The 14,693-nt window shown below is 46.9% G+C and overlaps 1 pseudogene; it reads left to right on the top strand.

Annotated features, from left to right (window-relative positions):
* The first annotated feature begins 5,277 nt into the window (after nucleotides 1-5,277).
* On the top strand, nucleotides 5,278-13,366 carry LOC120022020 (annotated as a pseudogene).
* The last annotated feature ends 1,327 nt before the right edge of the window (nucleotides 13,367-14,693 follow it).

Here is a 14,693-nt window from a genome sequence, read left to right as displayed (position 1 = left end):
CTTCCAACCACAGTGTCTTTGTGAGACACAGAGTAGGTGAATGGATGATCTTCGCATGTGTGGTTCCCACCGTGAAGCATGGAGGAGGAGGTCTGATGGTGTGAGGGTGCTTTGGTGGTGACACTGTTGGTGATTTATTTAGAATTCAAGGCACACTTAATCAGCATGGCTACCACAGCATTTTGCAGCAAAACGCCATCCCATCTGGTTTGAGCTTAGTGGGACTATAATTTGTTTTTCAACAGGACAATGACCCAAAATACATCTTCAGGCCGTGTTAGGGCTATTTGTTGAAGGACAGTGATGGAGTGCTGTATCAGATTACCTGGCCTCCACAATCCCCTGACCTCAACCCAATTGAGATGGTTTGTAAGGAGTTGGACCGCAGAGTGAAGGAAAAGCAGCCAACAAGTGCTCAGAATATGTGGGAACTCTTTTAAAACTGTTGGAAAAGCATTCCAGGTGAAGCTGTTTGAGGGAATGCCAAGAGTGTGCAAAGCTGTCATCAAAGTAAAGGGTGGCTACTTTGAAGAATCTAGAATATATTTGGATTTGTTTAACACTTTTTTGGTTACTACATGGTTCCATATGTGTTATTTCATAGTTTTGATGTCTTCATTACTATTCTACAATGTAGAAAATAGTAAAAAAATAAAGAAAAACCCTTGAAAGAGTAGGTGTGTCCAAATTTCCAAAGTCGGAAGTTTACATACACAGTTTTTCACAATTTCTGACATTTAATCCTAGTAAAAATTCCCTGTCTTAGGTCAGTTTGGATCACCACTTTATTTTAAGAATGTGAAATGTTAGAATAATAGTAGAGAGAATTATTTACTTCAGCTTTTATTTCTTTCATCACATTCCCAGTGGGTCAGAAGTTCACACACTCAATTAGTATTTGGTAGCGTTGCCTTTAAAATGTTTAACTTGGGTCAACGTTTTGGGTAGCCTTCCACAAGCTTCCCACAATAAGTTGAGTGAATTTAGGCCCATTCCTCCTGACAGAGCTGGTTTAACTGAGTCAGGTTTGTAGGCCTCCTTGCTCGCACACGCTTCTTCAGTTCTGCCCACACATTTTCTATAGGATTGAGGTCAGGGCTTTGTGATGGCCACTCCAATACCTGTTGTCCTTAACCCATTTTGCCACAACTTTGGAAGTATGCTTGGGGTCATTGTCCATTTGGAAGACCATTTGCGACCAAGCTTTAACTTCCTGACTGATGATCTTGAGATGTTGCTTCAATATATCCACATAATTTCCCCACCTCATGATGCCATCTATTTTGTGAAGTGCACCAGTCCCTCCTGCAGCAAAAGACCCCCACAACATGATGCTGCCACCCCCGTGCTTCACAGTTGTGATGGTGTTCTTCTGCTTGCAAGCCTCCCCCTTTTTCCTCCAAACATAAAGATGGTCATTAAGGCCAAACACTTTTAACTGACCGGAGGACATTTCACCAAAAAGTACGATCTTTGTCCCCATGTGCAGTTGCAAACCGTAGTCTGGCTTTTTTATGGCTGTTTTGGAGCGGTGGCTTCTTCCTTGCTGAGCGGCCTTTCAGGTTATGTCAATATAGGACTCGTTTTACTGTGGATATTGTTACTTTTGTACCGGTTTCCTCCAGCATCTTCACAAGGTCCTTTGCTGTTGTTCTGGGATTGATTTGCCCTTTTCGCAACAAAGTACGTTCATCTCTAGGAGACAGAACGCATCTCCTTCATGACGGTTGCGTGGTCCCATAGTGTTTATACTTGTGTACTATTGTTTGTACAGATGAACGTGGTACCTTCAGGCATTTGGAAATTGCTCCCAAGGATGAACCAGATTTGTGGAGGTCTACAATTTTCTTCTCAGGTCTTGGCTGATTTCTTTAGATTTTTCCGATGATGTCAAGCAAAGAGGAACTGAGTTTGAAGGTAGGCCTTGAAATACATCCACAGGTACACCTCCAATTGACTCAAATTATGTCAATTAGCCTATCAGAAGCTTCTAAAGCCATGACATAATTTTCCAAGCTGTTTAAAAGCACAGTCAATTTAATATATGTAAACTTCTGACCCACTGGAATTGTGATACAGTGAATTATAATTGAAATAATCTGTCTGTAAACAATTGTTGGAAAAATTACTTGTGCCATGCACAAAGTAGTTGAATACAAAGCATTACGTTTGGGGCAAATCCAACACATCACGAAGTACCAAGCTTCATATTTTCAAGCACAGTGGTGGCTGCATCATGTTGTGGGTATGCTTGTCATATGAGTAGGGTTGGCAAGGATAAAAAAAGCAAACAGAATAGAGCTAAGCACAGGCAAAATCCAAGAGGCAAACCTGGTTCAGTCTCCTTTCCACCAGACACTGGGATATCAATTCACCTTTCAACAGGACAATAACGTTAAACACAAGGCCAAATCTACACTGGAGTTGCTTACCAAGACAACATTGAATGTTCATGAGTGGCCTAGTTACAATATTGTGCAAATATTGTGAAATCCAGGTGTGCAAAGCTCTTAGACTTACTCAGAAAGACTAACAGCTGTAATCACTGCCAAAGGTGATTCTAACATGTATTGACTCAGGGGGTTGAATACTTATCAAGATATAGTGTTTTATTTTCATATTTTACAAATGTTAAACATTTTCTCCACTTTGACATTAGAGTAGTTTGTGTAGATCATTGACAAAAAAATGACAATTAAATCCATTTGAATCCCACTTTGTTACACAACAAAATGTGTAAAAAGTCAAGGGGTGTGAATACTTTCAGGTGGCACTGTACATGCCGGTAAGATAAAATCACTTCATAGATGTCCACAAGAGGGTGATATACCACAAGCTATGGCTATATACACTTGTCAGTATACTTGTATTTATAAACTGGGTGGTTTGAGCCCTGAATGCTGATTGGCTGACAGCCGTGGAATATCAGACCGTATACCACGAGTAGGACAAAATATGTATTTTTACTGTTCTAATTACGTTGGTAACCAGATTATAATAGCAATAGGGCACCTCTGGGGTTTGTGGTATATGGCCAATATACCACGTCTAATGGTGGTATCCAGGCACTCCACGTTGCGTCGTGCTTTAGAACAGCCCTTATCCGTGGTATATTGGCCATATACCACACCCCCTTGAGCCTTATTGCTTAAATATACACACACATATATATATATACATACATACATACATACACACACACACACTTGTCAGCATACTTGGACAGCAGGTAGACTAGCGGTTAGAGCGTTGGGCCAATATCCATAAAGATCTTGTTTTGATTACGCGAGCCGACAAGGTATACAAATCTGTCCATGTGCCCTTGAGCAAGGCACTTAACTCTCATTTGCTCCAGGGGAGCTGTACTACTATGGCTGACCCTGTAAAACAACATATTTCATTGCACGTGACAATAAAACATTTTTTGTAAGTCTGTGAATGTTATTGTGAGCAAGAGCATTCAAAAACCTGTACATTGAATATATCATAGATCAATATATCATGGCATCGGTACATTAAATAAACACAATCTGAGAAAGCAGTTGGCATCGGAATGTTAAATAAACACAGTCTGAGAAAGCAGTTGGCATCGGTACGTTAAATAAACACAGTCTGAGAAAGCAGTTGGCATCGGTACATTAAATAAACACAGTCTGAGAAAGCAGTTGGCATCGGAACGTTAAATAAACACAGTCTGTGAAAGCAGTTGGCATCGGAACGTTAAATAAACACAATCTGAGAAAGCAGTTGGCATCGGAACGTTAAATAAACACAATCTGAGAAAGCAGTTGGCATCGGTACATTAAATAAACACAATCTGAGAAAGCAGTTGGCATCGGAATGTTAAATAAACTCAATCTGTGAAAGCAGTTGGCATCGGAACGTTAAATAAACTCAATCTGTGAAAGCAGTTGGCATCGGAACGTTAAATAAACTCAATCTGTGAAAGCAGTTGGCATCGGAACGTTAAATAAACTCAATCTGTGAAAGCAGTTGGCATCGGAACGTTAAATCAACACAATCTGTGAAAGCAGTTGGCATCGGAACGTTAAATAAACACAATCTGAGAAAGCAGTTGGCATCGGAACGTTAAATCAACACAATCTGTGAAAGCAGTTGGCATCGGAACGTTAAATCAACACAATCTGTGAAAGCAGTTGGCATCGGAACGTTAAATCAACACAATCTGAGAAAGCAGTTGGCATCGGTACATTAAATAAACACAATCTGAGAAAGTAGTTTGCTCACCTCATTTTCTTTTCCATTTGACTTGACAATTTTCTCTTCTATCGGCCAGGCCATATGCACATCAGTATTCGTCTAAGCAGTTATACAAATGAAAAGGCTAATGCATTATGGCCACAACATCACATAGGCCAGAACAACATTCACCTCTGAGGCTAACTTCAACTGGCCCAACTATGCAGTGCTGAAACTAAATTGGCCTGGATGGTGAACCATGAGCTATTGATATATCACTTACACTTATGATGTGTCTCTTCCTCAAACTGGCCTCTCCAGCGGGAATAACTAAGTCAATGTCATACTCTTAATTGTTTTCAGCCCTGTATATTAATGTGGGCCAGGACCAAGTGTGCATCCCAAATGGCACCTTATTCCCTATATAGTGCACTACTTTTGACCAAAGCCCTGTGCCCTGGATAAAAGTAGTGCACTATAAAGGGAATATGTTGCCATTTGGGACGTGACCCATGTTTTCCTTGTCATGCATTCCTAATGAGCTGGTCTCACGAGTCGTCCGTCACTCCTGTTGGCCAGACATTTTGATTCATCACATTTAATATATTCACTCTATTTAGCTATTTTTGGCGAGGAGAATGAAATCATTAGTGGAAGGAAAATATGTTGAGTTGTGAATACACTGAATGCACTGTAAAAGCCTTAATTACAGTACTGTAGCTAGAGAGCAAATAATGATAAGCTAATACATATTACACTCCAGCCTGTAACAATGGATTATCAGCAAATGGTTCCATTCCATTCATGTTGAAGCAAAGAGAACCACCTCAACATTCTATTGTAGAATTAGTTTGTACTGTATCATTCATGTTGCCATGGAGAAGGTTCCAGATATATTGTCATCATTTCAGCAAGTTCACACCATGAGTGTGGGCATGCTTACAGCTAAATATTACATGGATAAATATCAAATACCTCAGTCATACATCAAATACATTTGAGAGCTTAATCTGAGATGCACAGGAAAAGAGATGTAGCCACTAGGAGAGGAAGCGGATTGAAGGTATCTATTTTAGTATGAGGGGCACTGGCATGAGAGTAAAGGACTCAGGGAAGTCGCTTAATGAGAGAACCATAGAGTGTCGAGAGAATGGCTACCTTCTCTCTGGCACGATGAGGACAGGTGCTTTCTCCAAGGTCTACATGGGGTATGCTACCCCAAATAAGATCAGCCAGTACTACAAGCTGGGCAATGACCTGAGGAGCAAGAACCATAATATGATAGTGCAATGTCATTTTGCCACGTTGTTACCATGGTAAAAATCATAAAAAATACATTCTCAACTTAAATTTATGACCATAACATGTACCCACTTACTGATTATTTTGTATTTTAGCCAGAACTTATGTCCATATTTTCTGTACATATTTCAAAAGAATAGTATCTCACTATGACTAGCACTGCAGTCACACTTGAATAAAAACAGGCCTCCAACCATTTATTTTTCAGGTGGCCATCAAAATCCTCTATATGAGCGAGGCTCCCCTAGAATACTCTAAGAAGTTTGTGCAAGGAGAGATATGCTCTGAACGCCACGTACAGACACCTAGTGGTGGTGAGTGTTGTCAGGGAACAAACACCAAACATATTTCTTCTTTGATATACTCAAAAAATATAGGGCTAGTTTCCCAGACTAAGACTAGTTCTAGAATAGTTTCCCAGACTAAGACTAGTCCTAGAATAAAAAGCACCTCCATTGAACATGTTTTTTTAGCTTAATCTGGATCTGGGAAACTGGCACTTAGACACTAAAATGGTTTTGCAGGAAAGTTTTGATATGATGTCAAGCTGGTTCGAATCCAGGCTGCATCCCATCCGGCCGTGTGTCACGCGGGACTAGGTGGGCGAAAGAACCAGACGCAGAGAGAGAGCCGCTTGGAAAAAATATTCCTTTTTACTCTTACACAAAAATGATAAGCCCGAACATCCAGGGCGCAGAGAAACACTTGCCAACAACCCAAAACACACACACGTAACAAAAAACAATCCCGCACAAAACAAGGGCGGGTCAAACTCCTAAATATAGGGAAGCTCATTACGAAACCAAAAACCACAGGTGCAACTAATAAGACAAAACAAACAGACAAACGAAAAAGGGATCGGTGGCGGCTAGTAGGACGGTGACGACGACCGCCGAGCACCGCCCGAACAGGCAGGGGAGTCAACTTCGGCGGAAGTCGTGACAGTACCCCCCTCCTGACGCGCGGCTCCCGCAGCGCGCCGCCACCGGCCTCGAGGACGACCCGGAGGGCGAGGTGCCGGGCGATCCGGGTGGAGGCGGTGGAAGTCTCTCAGTAGTGAAGGATCTAAAATGTCCCCCACCGGAACCCAGCATCTCTCCTCCGGACTGTACCCCTCCCAGTCCACGAGGTACTGTAGGCCCCTCACCCGGCGTCTCGAGTCCAGAATGGCACGTACTGTGTACGCCGGGGACCCCTCGATCTCCAGAGGGGGTGGAGGGACCTCAGGCACCTCACCTTCTTGCAGGGGACCAGCCACCACCGGCCTGAGGAGAGACACATGAAACGAGGGGTTAATCCGGTAATACCTAGGGAGTTGTAACCTATAACACACCTCGTTTATTCTCCTCAGGACTTTAAACGGCCCCACACACTGCGGCCCCAGCTTCCGACAGGGCAGGCGGAGAGGCAGGTTTCGGGTCAAGAGCCAGACCCTGTCCCCCGGTGTGAACACGGGGGCCTCACTGCGGTGCTGGTCAGCGCTCCTCTTCTGCCGCTGTCCTGCTAACTTTAGCGATTCCTGGACGGCTTTCCAGGTGTCCTTGGAGCGCTGTACCCATTCCTCTACCGCAGGAGCCTCGGTCTGACTCTGATGCCATGGGGCCAGGACCGGCTGGTAACCTAACACACACTCAAACGGGGACATGTTCGTTGAGGAGTGGCGGAGGGAGTTCTGAGCGAGCTCAGCCCAAGGAACATACCTCGCCCACTCACCAGTCCGGTCCCGGCAATATGACCGCAGAAACCTGCCCACATCCTGGTTTACGCGCTCCACCTGCCCATTACTCTCGGGGTGAAAACCCGAGGTCAAGCTGACCGAGACCCCCAGTCTTTCCTCCAAACTCTGGACGTGAATTGGGGGCCCCGATCAGAAACGATGTCCTCAGGCACCCCATAGTGCCGGAATACATGGGTAAACAAGGCCTCCGCAGTCTGCAGGGCCGTAGGGAGACCGGGCAACGGGATGAGACGGCAGGACTTAGAAAACCGATCCACAGCGACCAAAATCGTAGTACTTCCCTGGGACGGGGGAAGATCGGTAAGAAAGTCCACCGATAAGTGTGTCCACGGCCGTTGTGGAACGGGGAGGGGCTGTAACTTCCCTCTAGGCAAGTGCCGAGGAGCCTTGCTCTGAGCGCACACCGAGCAGGAGGAGACATAAAATCTCACGTCCTTAGCCAACGTGGGCCACCAGTATCTCCCTCTAAGACTCCGCACTGTCCTCTCGATGCCAGGATGACCCGAGGAGGGGAGAGTATGAGCCCAACGGATTAGCTTATCCCGGACCCCTCCCGGCACGTACTGAACCCCCGCTGGACAGTTAGGAGGGGTCTGCTCTAACCGTGAGGCTCTCTCTATCTCCGCGTCCACCTCCCATACCACCGGTGCCACGAGACATGAAGGTGGAATGATGGGAGTTGGCTCAACAGACCGCTCCTCGGTATCATAGAGACGGGACAGCGCGTCGGCCTTGGTGTTTTGGGAGCCTGGTCGGTACGAGATGGTGAACTGAAACCGGGTGAAAAACATGGCCCATCTAGCCTGACGCGGATTTAGTCTCCTCGCTTCCCGGATGTACTCGAGATTACGATGGTCAGTCCAGATGAGAAAAGGGTGTTTCGCCCCCTCAAGCCAATGTCTCCACACCTTCAGAGCCTTGACTACAGCTAACAACTCCCGGTCCCCCACATCATAGTTTCGCTCCGCCGGACCGAGCTTCCTCGAAAAGAAGGCACAAGGGCGGAGCTTGGGTGGTACGCCCGAGCGCTGGGACAGCACGGCCCCGACCCCCGCCTCGGACGCGTCCACCTCCACTATGAACGCTAAAGAGGGGTCCGGATGCGCCAACACGGGCGCATTGGTGAACAGCTCCTTCAGACGACTGAAAGCTCTGTCCGCCTCTGCTGACCAACGCAAGCGCACCGGTCCTCCCTTCAGCAGTGAGGTAATGGGAGCAGCCACCTGACCAAAACCCCGGATAAACCTCCGGTAGTAATTGGCAAACCCTAAAAACCGCTGCACCTCTTTCACCGTGGTCGGAGTCGGCCAATTACGCACGGCTGTAACGCGGTCATCCTCCATCACCACCCCGTAGGTGGAAATACGATAACCCAGGAAGGAAACGGCCTGTTTGAAGAACTCACATTTCTCCGCCTTGCAATACAGGTCATGCTCCAGCAGTCGCCCAAGTACCTTACGCACCAGAGACACATGCGCCGCGCGTGTGGCAGAGTAGATCAAGATGTCATCAATGTACACTACCACTCCCTGCCCGAGCAGGTCTCGGAGAATCTCATCTACGAAGGATTGAAAGACAGCTGGAGCATTTTTCAACCCATATGGCATGACGCGGTACTCATAATGGCCAGATGTAGTACTAAATGCGTTTTTCCACTCATCTCCTCCCCGGATACGCACCAGATTATACGCACTCCTCAGGTCCAATTTTGTGAAGAAGCGTGCCCCGTGAAATGATTCCACCGCCGTAGCGATGAGAGGTAGTGGGTAACTAAACCCCACTGTGATGGAATTTAGACCTCGATAATCAATGCACGGGCGTAAACCGCCATCCTTCTTCTTCACAAAAAAGAAGCTTGAGGAGACAGGTGATGCGGAGGGCCGAATGTATCCCTGTCCCAGTGATTCAGTAACATATGTCTCCATAGCCGCTGTCTCCTCCTGAGATAAAGGATACACGTGACTCCTAGGAAGTGCAGCGTTCTCCAGGAGGTTTATCGCGCAGTCCCCTCTACGATGGGGTGGTAATTGGGTCGCCTTCTTTTTACTGAAGGCGATAGCCAAAACGGCATATTCAGAGGGAATGCGCACGGTGGAAACCTGGTCTGGACTCTCCACCGTAGTCGCACCAACGGCAACTCCTATACACCTGCCTGAACACTCCTCTGACCACCCCTTAAGAGCCCCCTGTTGCCAGGAAATCACCGGGCTGTGCTGAGCTAGCCAGGGAATTCCCAACACCACTGGAAACGCAGGTGAGTCGATAAGGAACAGACTAATCTGCTTCGGCGGAAGTCGTGACACCGTGATTGGAAGTCCCATAGGGCGGCGCACAATTGGCCCAGCGTCGTCCGGGTTTTGCCGGGGTAGTCCGTCATTGTAAATAAGAATTTGTTCTAAACTGACTTGCCTAGTTAAATAAAAGTTAAATAGAAAAATATATATATATGGATCCAGACTCACTGACTGTATGTGCTATAGCAATAGAATCATTAGGTTAATAAACTCAGCAAAAAAAGAAACGTCCCTTTTTTAGGACCCTGTCTTTCAAAGATAATTCGTAAAAATCCCAATAACTTCACAGATCTTCATTGTAAAGGGTTTAAACACTGTTTCCCATGCTTGTTCAATGAACCAAAAACAATTAATGAACATGCACCTGTGGAACGGTCGTTAAGACACTAACAGCTTACAGACGGTAGGCAATTAAGGTCACAGTTATGAAAACTTTAGACACTAAAGAGGCCTTTTTACTGACTTAACACCAAAAGAAAGATGCCCAGGGTCCCTGCTCATCTGCGTGAACATGCCTTAGGCATGCTGCAAGGAGGCATGAGGACTGCAGATGTGGCCAGGGAAATAAATTGCAATGTCAGTACTGTGAGACGCCTAAGACAGCGCTACAGGGAGACAGGACGGACAGCTGATCGTCCTCGCAGTGGCAGACCACGTGTAACAACACCTGCACAGGATCGGTACATCCGAACATCACACCTGCAAGGCAGGTACAGGATGGCAACAACAACTGCCGAGTTACAACAGGAACGCACAATCCCTCCATCAGTGCTCAGACTGTCCGCAATAGGCTAAGAGAGGCTGGACTGAGGGCTTGTAGGCCTGTTGTAAGGCAGGTCCTCACCAGACATCACCGGTAACAACGTCGCCTATGGGCACAAACCCACCGTCGCTGGACTAGACAGGACTGGCAAAAAGTGCTCTTCACTGACGAGTCGCGGTTTTGTCTCACCGGGGATGATGGTCTGATTTGCACTTATCCTTGAAGGAATGAGCGTTACACCGAGGCCTGTGTCTGGAGCGGGATCGATTTGGAGCTGTAGGGTCCGTCATGGTCTGGTGCGGTGTGTCACAGCATCATCGGACTGAGCTTGTTGTCATTGCAGGCAATCTCAGCGCTGTGCGTTACAGGGAAGAGATCCTCCTCCCTCATGTGGTACCCTTCCTGCAGGCTCATCCTGACATGACCCTCCAGCATGACAATGCCACCAGCCATACTGCTCGTTCTGTGCATGATTTCCTGCAAGACAGGAATGTCAGTGTTCTGCCATGGACAGCGAAGAGCCCGGATCTCAATCCCATTGAGTACATCTGGGACCTGTTGGATTGGAGGGTGAGGGCTAGGGCCATTCCCCTACAGAAATGTCCGGGAACTTGCAGGTGCCTTGGTGGAAGAGTGAGGTAACATCTCACAGCAAGAACTGGCAAATCTGGTGCAGTCCATGAGGAGGAGATGCACTGCAGTACTTAATGCAGCTGGTGGCCACACCAGATACTGACTGTTAATTTTGACACCGCTCCCTTGTTCAGGGACACATTATTCCATTTCTGTTAGTCACATGTCTGTGGATCTTGTTCAGTTTCTGTCTCAGTTGTTGAATCTTGTTATGTTCATACAAATATTTACACAAGTTTGCTGAAAATAAACGCAGTTGACAGTGAGAGGACGTTTCTTTTTTTGTTGAGTTTAGATTATATTAATATGGTGGGTACTCTACTTTTGAACAGGTCCAGCTTACTGAAGCAGTTCTATCTGATTCTGGAGCTGGCTCTGAGTGGAGACCTTCTAGAACACATCAACACTGTGTCCCATAGCAAGGGCAGCCCGGGCCTCAGTGAAGAGGAGGCTCGCAGGCTCTTCAAACAGATAGTCAACACCATCATGCACAGCTATAACAACAACATACTACACAGGTAACACCTCACTGTCTGTCATAACAACCACATAGTAGACAGGTAACACCTCACTGTCTGTCATAACAACCACATAGTAGACAGGTAACACCTCACTGTCTGTCATAACAACCACATAGTAGACAGGTAACACCTCACTGTCTGTCATAACAACCACATAGTAGACAGGTAACACCTCACTGTCTGTCATAACAACCACATAGTAGACAGGTAACACCTCACTGTCTGTCATAACAACCACATATTAGACAGGTAACCCCTCACTGTCTGTCATAACAACCACATAGTAGACAGGTAACACCTCACTGTCTGTCATAACAACCACATAGTAGACAGGTAACACCTCACTGTCTGTCATAACAACCACATAGTAGACAGGTAACACCTCACTGTCTGTCATAACAACCACATAGTAGACAGGTAACACCTCACTGTCTGTCATAACAACCACATAGTAGACAGGTAACACCTCACTGTCTGTCATAACAACCACATAGTAGACAGGTAACACCTCACTGTCTGTCATAACAACCACATAGTAGACAGGTAACACCTCACTGTCTGTCATAACAACCACATAGTAGACAGGTAACACCTCACTGTCTGTCATAACAACCACATAGTAGACAGGTAACACCTCACTGTCTGTCATAACAACCACATAGTAGACAGGTAACACCTCACTGTCTGTCATAACAACCACATAGTAGACAGGTAACACCTCACTGTCTGTCATAACAACCACATAGTAGACAGGTAACACCTCACTGTCTGTCATAACAACCACATAGTAGACAGGTAACACCTCACTGTCTGTCATAACAACCACATAGTAGACAGGTAACACCTCACTGTCTGTCATAACAACCACATAGTAGACAAGTAACACCTCACTGTCTGTCATAACAACCACATAGTAGACAGGTAACACCTCACTGTCTGTCATAACAACCACATAGTAGACAGGTAACACCTCACTGTCTGTCATAACAACCACATAGTAGACAGGTAACACCTCACTGTCTGTTATAACAACCACATAGTAGACAGGTAACACCTCACTGTCTGTCATAACAACCACATAGTAGACAGGTAACACCTCACTGTCTGTCATAACAACCACATAGTAGACAGGTAACACCTCACTGTCTGTCATAACAACCACATAGTAGACAGGTAACACCTCAATGCTGTTGCTGCAACAATCTGATTCTATATCTGCAAAATCACAGGTAATGTCAACAGCATCATATGTTGTTGAGTAAAACCACAACAATCACATATTGTAGTTTACAGGTAATACCACAGCAACCAAACACAGGTAATACCACAGCAACCAAACACTGGTAATACCACAGCAACCAAACACTGGTAATACCACAGCAACCAAACACTGGTAATACCACAGCAACCAAACACAGGTAATACCACAGCAACCAAGCACTGTTGCTGCCTGCCACACCCAGATTAGTCACAGAGGTAATGTCAATATTTCTTGCAGTCACCATGGCTTGCAACACTGTCTTTTTTTAATGTATTTCCTATTCCTTTCCAGAGACTTAAAATGTGAAAACATACTGTTGGATGAGCAAGGATTTGTGAAATTGACTGGTAAAATAACCATGCACTCCACTACCCACCTCATCAAACCCTGTGCATCACTGACTCTGTGTGTGTGTGTGTGTGTGTGTGTGTGTGTGTGTGTGTGTGTGTGTGTGTGTGTGTGTGTGTGTGTGTGTGTGTGTGTGTGTGTGTGTGTGTGTGTGTGCTGTGCCTGGTAGACTTTGGCTTTGACAACCAAGACACAGACAGGAGTGCTTTGATGAACACGTTCTGTGGCTCGGTGGCCTACACTGCCCCAGAGATCCTGCTGTCTCACAAATACAACGGAGAACAAGCTGACCTGTGGAGCCTGTGAGTCATCAGAGATTTGCGTCTCAAATGGCTCCCTATTCCCTATATAGTGCACTACTTTTGACCAGGGCCTATAGGGCTCTTGTAAAAAGTAGTGCACTTTATAAGGAATAGGAGCGGCATTTGGGACACACCCTAGAACAAGTCTCACACTTCATTAAATAGCTAAATGAGTATCATCCAATGACTTCTACAGAACTAGCCTACTCATTGGTCCCAGTATAATAGTTACCTACTGTATATGTTGACAGTCATGTTACCAATAAATAACACAGCCATACACAGCAAAGGGGCATCGCATATCACTGTCATAGTTTTGAACACAACTATTTTCTGCTTACTGGAAGTTAGCTGGTCACCCATGGACCTAGGCTGAACACTGTGCCTGGACAGGACCTAGATGCCGAGGAAGGCTCCTGCCATGGAGCGGGACTGGACACCGGCCCTGGCCTGGACATCGGCGCAGAGGAAGACTCCTGCCATGGAGCGGGACTGGACACCGGCCCTGGCCTGGACATCGGCGCAGAGGAAGACTCCTGCCATGGAGCGGGACTGGACGCCCGTGTCTGGACTGCGCATCGGCGCAGAGGAAGACTCCTGCCATGGAGCGGGACTGGACGCCCGTGTCTGGACTGCGCAGAGGAAGGCTACTGCCATGGAGCTGGACTGTACGCCGTGTTTGGACTGGACATCGGCGCAGAGGAAGGCTCCTGCCCTGGAGCTGGAGGTTCCGGACCGTGGAACGTCGCCGGAAGCTCTGGACCGGGGACTGTCGCCGGAAGCTCTGGACCGGGGACTGTCGCCGGAAGCTCTGGACTGTGAAGGCGCACTGGAGGCCTGATCCGTGGGGCCGGTACAGGTGGCACAGGACTGGTGACACGCACTTCAGGGCGAGTGCGGGGAGGAGGCACAGGACGTACCGGACTGTAAAGGCGCACTGGAAGCCTAGTGCGTGGAGCCGGCACAGGATGTACCGGACTGGGGAGGCGCACTGGAGGCCTGGTGCGTGGAGCTGGTACAGGACGTACTGGGCTGTGGAGGCGCACTGGAGACCTGGTGCGTATAGCCGGCATCAATTGTACCGGAACTATGACACACTTCGCACGGTGAGTGCGAGGAGCTGGCACAGGACGTACTGGGCTGTGGAGGCGTACTGGAGACCTGATGCGTGGAGCCGGCACAGATTTCAGACTAATAGCACGCTCCTCAGGACGAGTATGGGGAGCTGACTCAGGTGGCATTAAACTGATTACATGCTCCTTAGGGCAAATGTCGTGCATCTTCCACCAACTCAACTCTCTCCGATCTTTCTCCTCCAATACCTCCATCCA

The sequence above is a fragment of the Salvelinus namaycush genome, chromosome 27, assembly GCF_016432855.1.
Source record: "Salvelinus namaycush isolate Seneca chromosome 27, SaNama_1.0, whole genome shotgun sequence".
In the NCBI taxonomy this organism is placed as follows: Eukaryota; Metazoa; Chordata; class Actinopteri; order Salmoniformes; family Salmonidae; genus Salvelinus; species Salvelinus namaycush.
This window is presented reverse-complemented; position numbering and strand designations above follow the sequence as displayed.